This window comes from Chenopodium album, chromosome 4 (assembly GCF_948465745.1).
Source record: "Chenopodium album chromosome 4, dcCheAlbu1.1, whole genome shotgun sequence".
NCBI lineage: Eukaryota > Viridiplantae > Streptophyta > Magnoliopsida > Caryophyllales > Amaranthaceae > Chenopodium > Chenopodium album.
In genome coordinates, this window is record NC_137837.1 from 17,980,504 (window position 1) to 17,992,801 (window position 12,298).

Below are 12,298 nucleotides of genomic sequence, written 5' to 3' on the forward strand. Positions count from 1 at the left end.
AAATTGTATTGCATATTTTCCCAGAATTTCAACGGAAAAAAAAAATAAACTCAGTCAAGAAATCAATTTCAATATTCCGAATTTCTTGTTATCAAACGGTAATTATTTTCCCATATATATGGGTTATCTTCCATTCAATCATCTTCATCTATCTATTCCCAATTGATACAATTATACTTTATACAAAATCAAAAACGAATTGAAGGGTTGAAGCAATTTTTTTTTTCTTTTTGAGGGGAACGAATTGAAGCAATTGAAGCAATCGATTTTAGGTAAATTTTTTATTTTTGTTTTTAATTATTTCTGGGGTTGATAATTTCAATTGAAGCAGTTTTTATTTCATTTTTTTTTATTTTTCGGCCCTGCTTTGAAGTTTGAATGCTTCGTGTCTGTGTCTTCTGGTAAATTTTTTATTTTTTTTTTTAATTAATTCTGGGTTTGATAATTTCAATTGATGAATTAAAGCAATTTTTATTTCATTTTTTTTTAATTTTTCGGCCCTGCTTGTGTATGAACCTTGAAGTGTTGCAACAGAGACATTAACAGGAATAACAGAGACATTAATTTTTTTATTTTGGCTAGTAATATGATAACGATGTTTTGAAGTGTATGAACCTTGAAGGAAAACATCTAATATGATAATTTTTGAAGTGTATGAACCTTGAAGGAAACATCTAATATGATAACGATGTGTTTCAATAGAGACATTAATTTTTGATTTTGGCTAATAATATCTGGAAAAGTGGAAATTCTAGAAATTATAATGTTCTCAATTTCTCATATATACCTTAATAGCAATAGCCTTATCACTTTACTTTAAAAATATTTGACAGTCGAGTACTCGAGTACAATCTTTTAGACACAATTCTTTGACAACGGAGAGGATATTGAAATCGAATAAAGAAAATATCACTCTCCAAACCTTGATTATAGTTACACATCCAACGGAGAGGATATTGAAATCGAATAAAATTCTAGGCTATTGCTATTAAGGTAAGCAGATTTGATTGATATACACTAGATGGGAGACTAGTTTTGTATCTAACAATTTTATTTTTTGAAGGTCCAAATTGGTCGTATTCTTTTGAACAAAGATTGAGAATCAACATTATGGAGTAATTCGCCAATTCGTCCAATTGATTGAAATAAAGCTTCTACTTTCCAGGTTTTTTCAATCCATATATATGATACTGTAATTTTTTTTTTTTTTGAGATTTTGAGATTATGCCTCCTAGAAAGTATGAATCTGGGTCTCAAAAGCGTAACAAAAAGAGAAAATTAGAAGTGTTAATTAATTCTCAAAAAGGTTCTCTTGACAAATTCGTTATAAAAGAACCTCAAGTTCCTCTTGTTGAGCCCGTTGATGATGTCCCTTTTGAGAATAATAATGTTGATGTTGATGATATTAATAATGTTAATGTTGATCTTGTTAGTGATATGCCTATTGCGGAGAATGTTGATGATGTGGATAATATTTTTGATGATGTGCCTAGTGTTAATTGCAATGTTGATGATGTGCCTATTGAAAATGATAATAATGCTGAAAATATTGATGATATGCCTTCTGATAATGATAATGTTAATCACCGTGAAACTAGTTATGTGCCTAATATATATGATCCTAGAGTTTGGGGTGGTCTTGATTCTAAAATGATTGATTTATTAGTGAAAAATGGTCCTAAAAGAGATAATTCTATTGTGAAAGGTCCTAAAGATAAATCTTCAAGACGATTTACGGCTTATTTGTATACTAGAGTTTTATCAAACGGTGAGAAATGTGATAGGGATTGGCTTGTTTATTCCAAAGAGCTTGATAGAGTCTATTGTTTTTGCTGTAAAATATTTAAAAAAGGTATGAGAAGAGGACAATTGACAAATGAAGGATTTTCATATTGGGGGCATGTAGGCTTTAGACTTAAAGAGCATGAGACAAGCATAGATCATGTTAAGAATATGACTACTTGGTATGAGTTGCGTCTTAGGTTTCAAAAGAATCAAACTATTGATAAGACGACTCAAATGCTAATTGAAAAAGAAAAAGACAATTGGAAGAAAGTAATGCAAAGAATTATTTCAATTGTCAAATTTCTTGCCAAACATAATCTAGCCTTTCGTGGTTCAAATGGGAAACTATACCAAAAAAGTAATGGTAATTTTTTGGGCTTGATTGAAATGTTGGCCGAGTTTGACCCAATCATTCAAGAACATGTCAACCGTATAACTAATAATGATATTCACTTTCATTATTTAGGTCATACAATTCAAAACGAGTTAATACTTTTGCTTGGTTCTGCAATAAAAAATGAAATCATTACAAAGATAAAGCAAGCAAAATATTTCTCGGTAATTCTTGATTGTACTCCCGACATTAGCCATCAAGAGCAAATGTCATTGATATTAAGATATGTGAATGTCTCTAATTGTAATGTTTGCATTGAGGAATCTTTCTTAGGATTTTTGAATGTAAATGATACAACTGGCCAAGGCCTTTTTGATGTTTTACAGAATGAATTGAAAAATCTTGATCTTGATATAATGGATGTGCGAGGACAAGGCTATGATAATGGATCTAATATGAAAGGAAAACATCAAGGAGTTCAAAAGAAATTTTTGGATTTAAATTCTAATGCTTTTTATACTCCTTGTGGTTGTCATAGTTTAAACTTGACATTATGTAATATGGCTAACACATGTAGTAAAGCTAGAGACTTTTTTGGAGTCATCCAACGTATATATACAATTTTTACAGCTTCTACTAAGTGATGGAAAATCTTGAAAGACAATGTAAAAGGACTAACTGTTAAGTCTTTTTCATCTACTCGTTGGGAAAGTCGTGTTGAAAGTGTTAAGGCTATTAGATTTCAAATGTCAGATATACGAGAAGCTTTACTTCAAGTAGCCGATAGCAATGATAAGGATTACAATATAAAGAGTGAAGCTAAATCCTTAGCAAATAATGAGCTTGGTGATTTTGAGTTTTTAATTGCAATAGTAATTTGGTATGAAATATTATTTGCAATTAATTTAATTAGTAAGCAAGCTATTACAATCAAAGGATATGCTTATTGATGTGGCTATTAAAAAAATAAGAGGGTTGATTTCTTTTTTTGAGGGGTATAGAGAAACTGGTTTTTATGATGCTTTGAGTAAGGCTAAGGACATTGCTATTGAAATGGATATTGATCCTATATTTCCCCAAAAACGTGAAATTAAAAGAAAAAAACATTTTGATGAGAATCCAAGCACTTCATCAAATGCTCCTCTATCTACAGAAGAATCATTTAGAGTTGATTACTTTCTTTATATTGTTGATCAAGCTATTAGTTCTCTTTATAAAAGATTTGAGCAATTTGAGGAATATGAAAATATTTTTGGTTTCTTATTCACTCCTCAAAGGATGAAGTCATTGGATGATTTAAGTTTGAAATCCTCTTGTTTGAATTTTTAAAATGCACTTATGTGTAATGAAAAATCAGATATTGATGGGAATGAATTATTTGTGGAGTTGAAGTTGCTTAAAGAAATTTTGCACAATGACATAAAATGACCTTGTGATATTTTGATATTTTTGAATGATGTGGGTTGTTTTCCTAATGCTACTTGTAGGGAATAATTTCAAGCCTTAAAAATCCCACTAGCTTGAACCCCACTGTGATCATACACTAAAGTACGGTGGCGTCCAAAAGGGAAGAAGATAGAGCAAAAGAGTCGCCAACAAGTTTTTAAGGAACTTGTAAACCGTTCACGAGGTGAAGGTTACACCCCTTAACGATCCAAGAGATCGTCAACTCCATAAGGTCATGAACCAAATAAGGGTTCGGGGATGATGGTACAAATCCAACCTAAAAGAGATTGAACCTGCCCTAATAATAGGCCTCTACTTTATTCTGCTCGTATTCATGTGCGCTTTCTGATTAACATACAATCAATAGGATTAACCCTAAACTTGTTTAATCTATGTTGGTTGAATTTAATGCACAAATAAACTATTATTGGCGATCACTTGAATTATAATCACAATTAACCCTAACAAGATTATTAATATCTTATTAAGCGTGATTGCAAGTACCAAGTTCCCTTTAAACATGCATAAAAGGTGATCAAGCAATAAATAATAAATATAATATGTATCAAGCAACATAATAAATAATCAACATCATTAATAATAATAATATCAATCATAATCATAATCATATTAAAGCATAGCAAGATCCTAGGCATGATACTAACAAGATTAATAACAAACCCTAGCATGTCACTAAACGATAAAAATCAAATCTTTAGCCCTAACATGATACTAACAATCATAAATATTAGGAAGAGAATAAAAGGCATCATACTTTTAATCATACTTAATATTAAAGTTACCCTAGACATGATACTAGGAATCAAAATAACAATCTAAGCATGATTTCTATATCATAATATCAATTAAACCATTAAAGTACTTACTTGGATGCCTCGTACCTCTTTCTAATAACAAAATACACACATTACTAACTTCAAGGAAAATAATAATCAAAACAGTTAAATTAAATAATTGAAAGAGAGATTTGGGACCAAACCCTCAGAAATTAAAACCTTTCACGTCTAGGGCGAAGGCAACTTCGAATATGGCTAGGTGTTTCTAGATCTAATGAATGCGGAATTTTGTATGAAAACCAAAGTTTAGAAAAGAAAGAATGAATGAAAGATTAATGAATTCAAAGAATTTGATGAATGATTGAGAGTTGATGAAGACTTAAGAATAGAGAGAATTGGTGAATGATAGATGAAGATAGTTGATGAAGACTTAAGAATAAGGAGAATTCGTGAATGAAAACAGAGTTTTTGATACGATATTTATAGAGAAAATCATCCAAAAAAGATAATTTATCAAAACAGAGTATGAAGACCACAAATCCACCTTGGCGCCAGACCTGGCTCATTGGCGCCAGGAACTGTGGCTAGCGCCAGGCGCCAATTCTGGCGTCTGGCGCTAATCTTTATTCCAGGCGCCAAGGCCTGGGGTTGGACGCCAAACCGGATTTTAAAGCGTTTTCGAAAATCTGATAATTTTACCGTGCTGGAAGATAAAATAATATAATTTCGGTCGAAAATGCTATTTGATCTAATTAAAACTCTGAAGAATCCTAATTGAATTAAAAATGATAAAACCTTCTAGAATGTTCTAGAAGACCAAAACCATTCCTAATTACATTAGGAATGATAAATCACACTAGGCCCTCCCCTAGATCATTGGGCCGTACTTAAAACTCAAACCGAGCCCAGTTTAGTAAATTGGCCATAAATTCCTCAATATTCATCGGAATTGGGCTTATAATATATCGTTGGAAAGGTCTTTGCAAGCCCCATCCAACTACACCACTATTGGACCCATATTATGGACCAACCAAACTGGATTGGCTGTTTTCTTAAAAATAAAGTTTTCAAAAACAGGGAGAAGAGAAAAGAAAAGAAATAAAACTTTCCGCAACACTAGACCTTTCCACACTTTCGTTTTATTCGATTATGATTCAACGTGAAAGGTACTCATCACTGGGTTTGGTTTTTGGGGAGACACAAATGGGTGTCTACACTACTATTGCATATAGAATTTTGTTGACTATTCTTGTGACAGTTGCAACTGCAGAAAAGAGTTTTTCAAAGTTAAAGCTATTGAAGTCATATCTTCGTTCTACGATGCTACAAGAAAGACTTAAAGGATTGGCGATGATAGCAATTGAGAATGATCTTCTAGAGAAAGTGGAATATGAAGACTTGATCGATGATTTTGCCTCAAAGAGCGTTAGAAGAATATCACTTTTCAAATAAATAAAAGTTAATATAGCTTAAGTTGATATGAGCCTTGAGTTGTATTTAGTTACTATTATCAACATGAATAAAATATCCGAATTTAATTTTGCGTAATTGAATATGTCATTGTTATATGAAAGCATTTTTATTTTGCAATGTATATATAGGAAAATTGTTCATTGCCAAAATTATAGATTAAAAAAATGTAAAATTTTAACATTATTAAGGGCCCCTTTTTCGATTTGGAACATGGACCCCAAAATCAATGCTACGGCCCTGCCCCAGGGTGAACTGAATATGGTGTATTATGGCACTCCTCCATGATTTTCCTTTTAATATCCTCACACTTCTGTGGTATACACAATCTCTCCTTGTATCTCAAGCTCCCATCCTCATGAATCTTGAATTCAGTCTCCGCACCACTAGTCACACGATCCCTAATCTTCAGAAGCGACTCATCCTCCAGTTGCTTTTCTTTAATCTCCTCAAATATGGAAGGTTAGATGGTTAAAGCACTTAGTAATCCCTCTAACTCTCCTTGGTTGATAACCTCAAGGTTCAATCTCCTCATATCTTCACACAACTCATTGGCCACAATCAAAGCATTGACATTATGACTCAACTTTCTACTAAGGGCATCCGCAACTACATTCTCCTTTCCCTCGTGATACTGGATGTGGACATGGTAGTTTGTAAGATACTCCAGCCATCTACGTTGTCGCATGTTCAAGTGATCTTGGGTGAAGATGTACTTTAGACTTTTATGGTCCGTGGAGATCTTACAAGAAACACCGTAAAGGTAGTGCCTCCAAATCTTCAAAGCGAATACAACAGTTGCAAGCTCCAAGTCATGGGTAGGGTATTTGACTTCATGTTTCTTCAGTTGTCTCGATGCATATGCGATCACCCTTCCATTCTGCTGTAGGACACATCCCAGACCATGCTTCGAGGCATCACTATACACTTCGAATCCTTCTATCCCATCAGGTAATACCAGCACTAGTGCAGTGGTCAATCGCTCTTTAAGGGTTTGAAAAGCTGATTCACAACTCTTGTTCCACTCAAACTTGGTATGATTCTTCATAAGAGTAGTCATGGGTCTGGCTATCCTCGAAAAAATCTTAACAAACCTCTTATAATATCCAGCTAATCCCAAGAAACTACGAACATCAGTCACATTCTTAGGTGTAGGCCACTCACTCACCGCCTTGATCTTCGCAGGATCCATGGATACACCCTCCTTCGAAATGTAATGCCCCAAAAATGCAACTTTTTCCAACCAGAACTCACACTTGGACAACTTAGCATACAACTTATTCTTCCTAAGAGTTTCAAGGGTAGTTCTCAGGTGCTCAGCATGTTCTTCCTCATTCCTCGAATACACCAAAATGTCATCAATGAACACAACTACAAACTTATCCAAGTACTCATGAAACACTCGGTTCATCAAGTCCATGAATATGGCTGGTGCATTGGTTAACCCAAAAGGCATGGCTGTAAACTCGTAATGTCCATACCGAGTTCTAAAGGCTGTTTTTGGAATGTCTTTATCTGCAACCTTCAACTGATGGTACCCCGACCTCAAGTCAATCTTCGAAAACACGCTTGCCCCCTTCAGTTGGTCAAACAAGTAATCTATCCTAGGTAGAGGGTACTTATTCTTCACAGTCATATTATTCAACTCTCTATAATCAATACATAGCCTCAAACTTCCATCCTTCATTTTCACAAATAGCACAGGTGCTCCCTTAGGAGATGCACCGGGCCTAATGAACCCCTTGTCTAACAACTTCTGCAATTGAGCCTTTAGTTCACTCATCTCAGCTGGTGCCATTATATGGTGCTTTTGAGATAGGTGCAGCTCCTAGAACTAAGTCAATGGTAAACTCAACTTCCCTCTTAGGTGGTATTCCCGAAATCTCTTCTGGAAAGACATCTAAAAACTCATTCACAATGGGCACATCCTCCATCCGCCTACTCTCACTCATACTCAAATCTTGAACACAGCAAAAGTACAATGGACATCCCTCACTAGCTTCTTCACCTTCATAGCAGAAATGATCCCAAAACCCTTAGGCTTCCCTAACCGTCTATAGGACACTTTCTTACCCAAAGGATCACTCAGCTGCACCTTCTGCATCTCACAGTCTATCTTAGCCTTGTATAAACTCAGCCAATCCATCCACAGAATTACATCTAAGTCCCTTAGGTTAAACTCAATAAGGTCTGATGGAAAGATAGCTTCTCCTATTTTCAAAGGCAAGCCTTTGAATATTTTATTACAATGAACAAGTTTGCCCGTAGGAAGACTGACTGACACATCAACATGACTCGATTCAGTTAAGTTTAACTTGCGCACAAAAGAAGTAGAAATGAAAGAATAAGCTGCTCTATAGTCAATAGAGTGTTGACAGAGACAGATTAGATAGAAAAAGTACCAGTAACTACATCCGAGGACCTCTCAGCTTCTCCCTTTCTCATCACAGACAAGCGGCCAAGAGTGTTGTTTCTTGCCTGATAACCATTGTTGTTGTTTCCTGATGAGTTGTTGTTTCCTGAGTTGTTGCTGTTGCCATTGTCAGACCTGTTGTTATTGTTGCTACCATTCCCAAACTTCCCATTCTGACCATTTCCCCTATTCCCCTAGTTGTTGAAATTGTTAGGCCTCTGCTGGGTGTTCCCACCGCTCCCACCATTTCCTTGTTGTTTTTGCTTGGTGTAACACTCATACTCTCTGTGTCCCCTTTTGTTGCAGAACCGCCAGGTCACCAAATTCCCATCACAGTCTCTCCCAGGGTGGTTCCTTCTACACCTCTTACAGTGGTAGGTTCTCTCTCCATTGTTAGCATTGGAAGAACTGCTAACATTCTGGTTACCCCTATAAAAAGAGTTCCCAATCCAAGGCCTCTTAGAGTTACTCTGGTTCTCAGATTTCCCAAAGTCCTTCCTTTTCTGCCCAGCCATAGCACTCGCACTAGCAGTCCTAGTATTCAGATGGTACAAATGGGCAGCTCTCTCATAGACCTTGTCAAGGGTTTTAAAAACTTTTTCGGCTAGGCCCTGTTGTAATTTGTCAGTCAATCCATGCTCAAACCTCTAAGCCTTCAGTTCTTCAGTTGGTACTACCTTAGGAGCAAACCTAGAAAGGGTCATATACTTATTATAGTACTCAGAGATTGACATGTCTTCCATTTCCAAGCTTATAAACTCCCGATCCTTCTGTTTCTTTAGGAACGGGGGGTAAAATTTGTCCCTCAAGAAGGTCTTAAACACTTCCCACCCAAAGTTAGGTTTGGCCCTAACGGTCACAGCATTGTCTCTCCACCAGATATCAGCTTCTTCCTTAAGGTACATAGCGGCCTGGTCCACTTTCATACCCTCAGGACAGTTGAGTGCCACGAACAGCTTGTCAAACTCTCGAATCCAGTTTTCTAAGAAAGTAGGGTCAGCACCTCCCCTAAAAGCTGGTGGCCTAACCTGAGCCAGCTTCTTAAACATTTTAGCTTGGGGGTCGACTTGGTCACCCCGATTTTGGATCACATTTTCAGCCAACAAACGAATAGCATCAGCTAAGGCAGGGTTCTCAGCCATTATAGCTCTACGCCTGAAATAAAATAAATATGCACTCCATTTTAAACGAAATCCAAATACTATTCACACATATTCATTGAATCACAATATTACATTTATGACATAAATTGGTTCAAAAGGGTACCTTGAGATTGCACCCCCTTGTCCCAAGCAAAACCACACAATAAAAGCACGATTCATACGCAGAATTAAATGAAGTTAAGAAAATAATTTCCCCATCCCGTGACACTCTTATTAAGTTTGATCATAGACAAAGAAATTTTCCCCAAAAAGTATATGATTACAAAAATTAAACTTGCTCTTGCTCACAAATAAAAGTAAAATGAAGCTTTTAAAAATAAAATATCAACTTCTTATTATAACTTATATAAAGGTATCAATCCCGAATAAAGACTCTGTAGCACTAGCTACTTATTAAAGTTAATCATCCAAATCAGACTATAATGAGGTTCTAATAACTATTATCAATGGCAAATGCCTTATTCATGCTAACTCCACCCTAACAAAAATAATCCTCAAGGTATCACATTGATGTTCTTATCTTTCTTCTCATTATAATTATTAACATCAAAATCAAGGTCATTTTCGTCATATGAGTCTTCAATAATTATTGCCTTGTAGAGCGGATTCGGATTTCTAGTAGCTCTCTTACCAGCATTTGGATCTTCAGGTGGTGGTTGTAACCATTCAAGCTCATCCTCATCTGGAAATTCAATAACAGTATAATTATGGAACATTCTTTGGTAGGTTTTAATCTTATGCTTCTTATTCTTTGCTGTTTTAAACTCATGTAAGTACTGGTAGTCTTCCTCATCTGGATTAGTTGGCGTCATAATCTTTTCAAACCTTTCCAGAGTATCGTCACTTCGAGTATCATTCTCATCCTCAGACACAAAAATGGGGTTGTTCATAATATCATTACTCACGCTTTCAGACGTGATTACTGAGTCGCTCATCTCTTTTCTACGTTAACCCAACGCAACGAACATTCAAAAGCATAACACAAGCACATCATAAAAATAAATCAATTAGAACATAATTATAACATGTTAAATAAATAAGAAAATAACACTTCATGTGATAATTAAATGCAAAAAAATATGTATGAAATATGCATGCATCCTTTCTTAAGTCTACCCAAAGCTCACCAAGTAAACAATATAAACTTCAAAATTGTTTTAAATAAAATGGTTTAAAACATACTTAGTTTCAAATGAATGAAAAAAAATTTTGTCATTAAAATTCAAAATTTAAATCATTGAATAGGCACCTAAGTCATACTAAGCTAATTGGCTTTAATGGTAATTAAATCTAACCTAAGCTCCCAGATACCACTTTGTAACACCCCAATAATACTCTCTTAAAAACCTGTAAGAAACCTGTATATAACCTGAACAATTTCAAGAGAATTACTGGCGTGCTACCGCCATGTGTTCAAACGTTAAGGCTATCTCAGAAATTAGCAGCGGAAAACTAAAACAGTTGTGAATAAACTTCAAAACAAAAGGATTAAATCAAAATAAGTGTTACAAGTTGGAACCATTAAGGCCCTTATTCAAAACCCAATAAAAGTAGTAAGTGACTAAATCCAGTGTTTGAATAAATTCAAACCCAAAAGAATAAGTGCCAAATAAAATCGAATTAAAATATATTCAAACTTGCAAAAGAAATAAAATGCAAACAACCAACTCTCTACTCAAGATCCCACAACCCTGATGAATGCTGCATGTGTAAGAACAAGTGGTTATTCTGCTCCCCAATATTACAAGTGTAAAAATTGGATCGTCACAGGGTCATTGAAAGGCGAAGGCCATGACCAAAGAAAGACACACACAAATGCACGCAGTCAGCAAAGCTGAGTACATACAAGCTGCGAAATAAATTAAGAAAATACCTAACATGCTACTAATAATCAAGCACAAGCATCATTAAATACAGACTCAATTCATGACTCGATTATCAAATTTATTAAGACCTCACTAATTGATATTAACTGACTCATTTATTTACTTCATTGGATTTAGCAATAGACAAGGTTGTCCAACCCATGTCCCATTTGGAACATCAATAAAAGAAAAAACCCCATGCCTCCTTTCGGAAACATCAATAAACATCCAACGACCCAGGCGCGACTCCGTGATCGTAGTTAGTATGAGATCTCACCTAACTCCTAGCTTTAGAAAAATAATATTTGAAATAGGAGACTCGTAGATCAGACGGCCTCGATAAAAGTACACGGCTAATACCCCATGTACCCCAACCCCTGATTGTCATTACTCCATATGTGCACCATTCCAGAGTTTTATTGCTCATCCATATATCTTGCACTTTACGTGATTTACAGGTTTAGACTTGGTGACGACTCATATACATTACAATAAAAACATTCCAAACACAATTCAATCAAACATGGCAAATTCTCAATTTAAATTCTTGATTTATTAGTGACAAAAACATTTATTAATTATTCCTTTACTACCTCGGTGTATAAACACCTTGAGTGCATAAGGCACCCCAAAACCTTAACCTCGTCTTACAAGACTTGAATTTCTCCTTTACTCATCCTGTTTGCATAATCATGAATGAGTAATAATTTAATATTTACACCAATCACATACCTTTGCCTTTAAGCGCACCTTGTATAATTAGAGCACAAATAATACTTGCATTATAAACTAGTGCACATCATTTGAAATTCACAATGTATAACCAGACAATTTAACCCAGTCACTCCTATACATGATACTAAGTTCTCGATCCGTCCTTAAACATGCACCTACAAGCAAGGTTTCGTAACTTGTACGTACCTTGTGTAAACAATCCGGTTGGCCACTTTAAAACTAGAAGTCGCCTTCTACAAAGTCCTCTCCTAAACCAAACAATTAGAAATAAATCAATACCAAAGCAATTA

General features: G+C 35.1%; 1 pseudogene; it reads left to right on the forward strand.

Moving 5' to 3' along the window:
- Positions 1-1,224: 1,224 nt before the first annotated feature.
- LOC145627740 (uncharacterized) lies at positions 1,225-3,069 on the forward strand (annotated as a pseudogene).
- Positions 3,070-12,298: the final 9,229 nt, after the last annotated feature.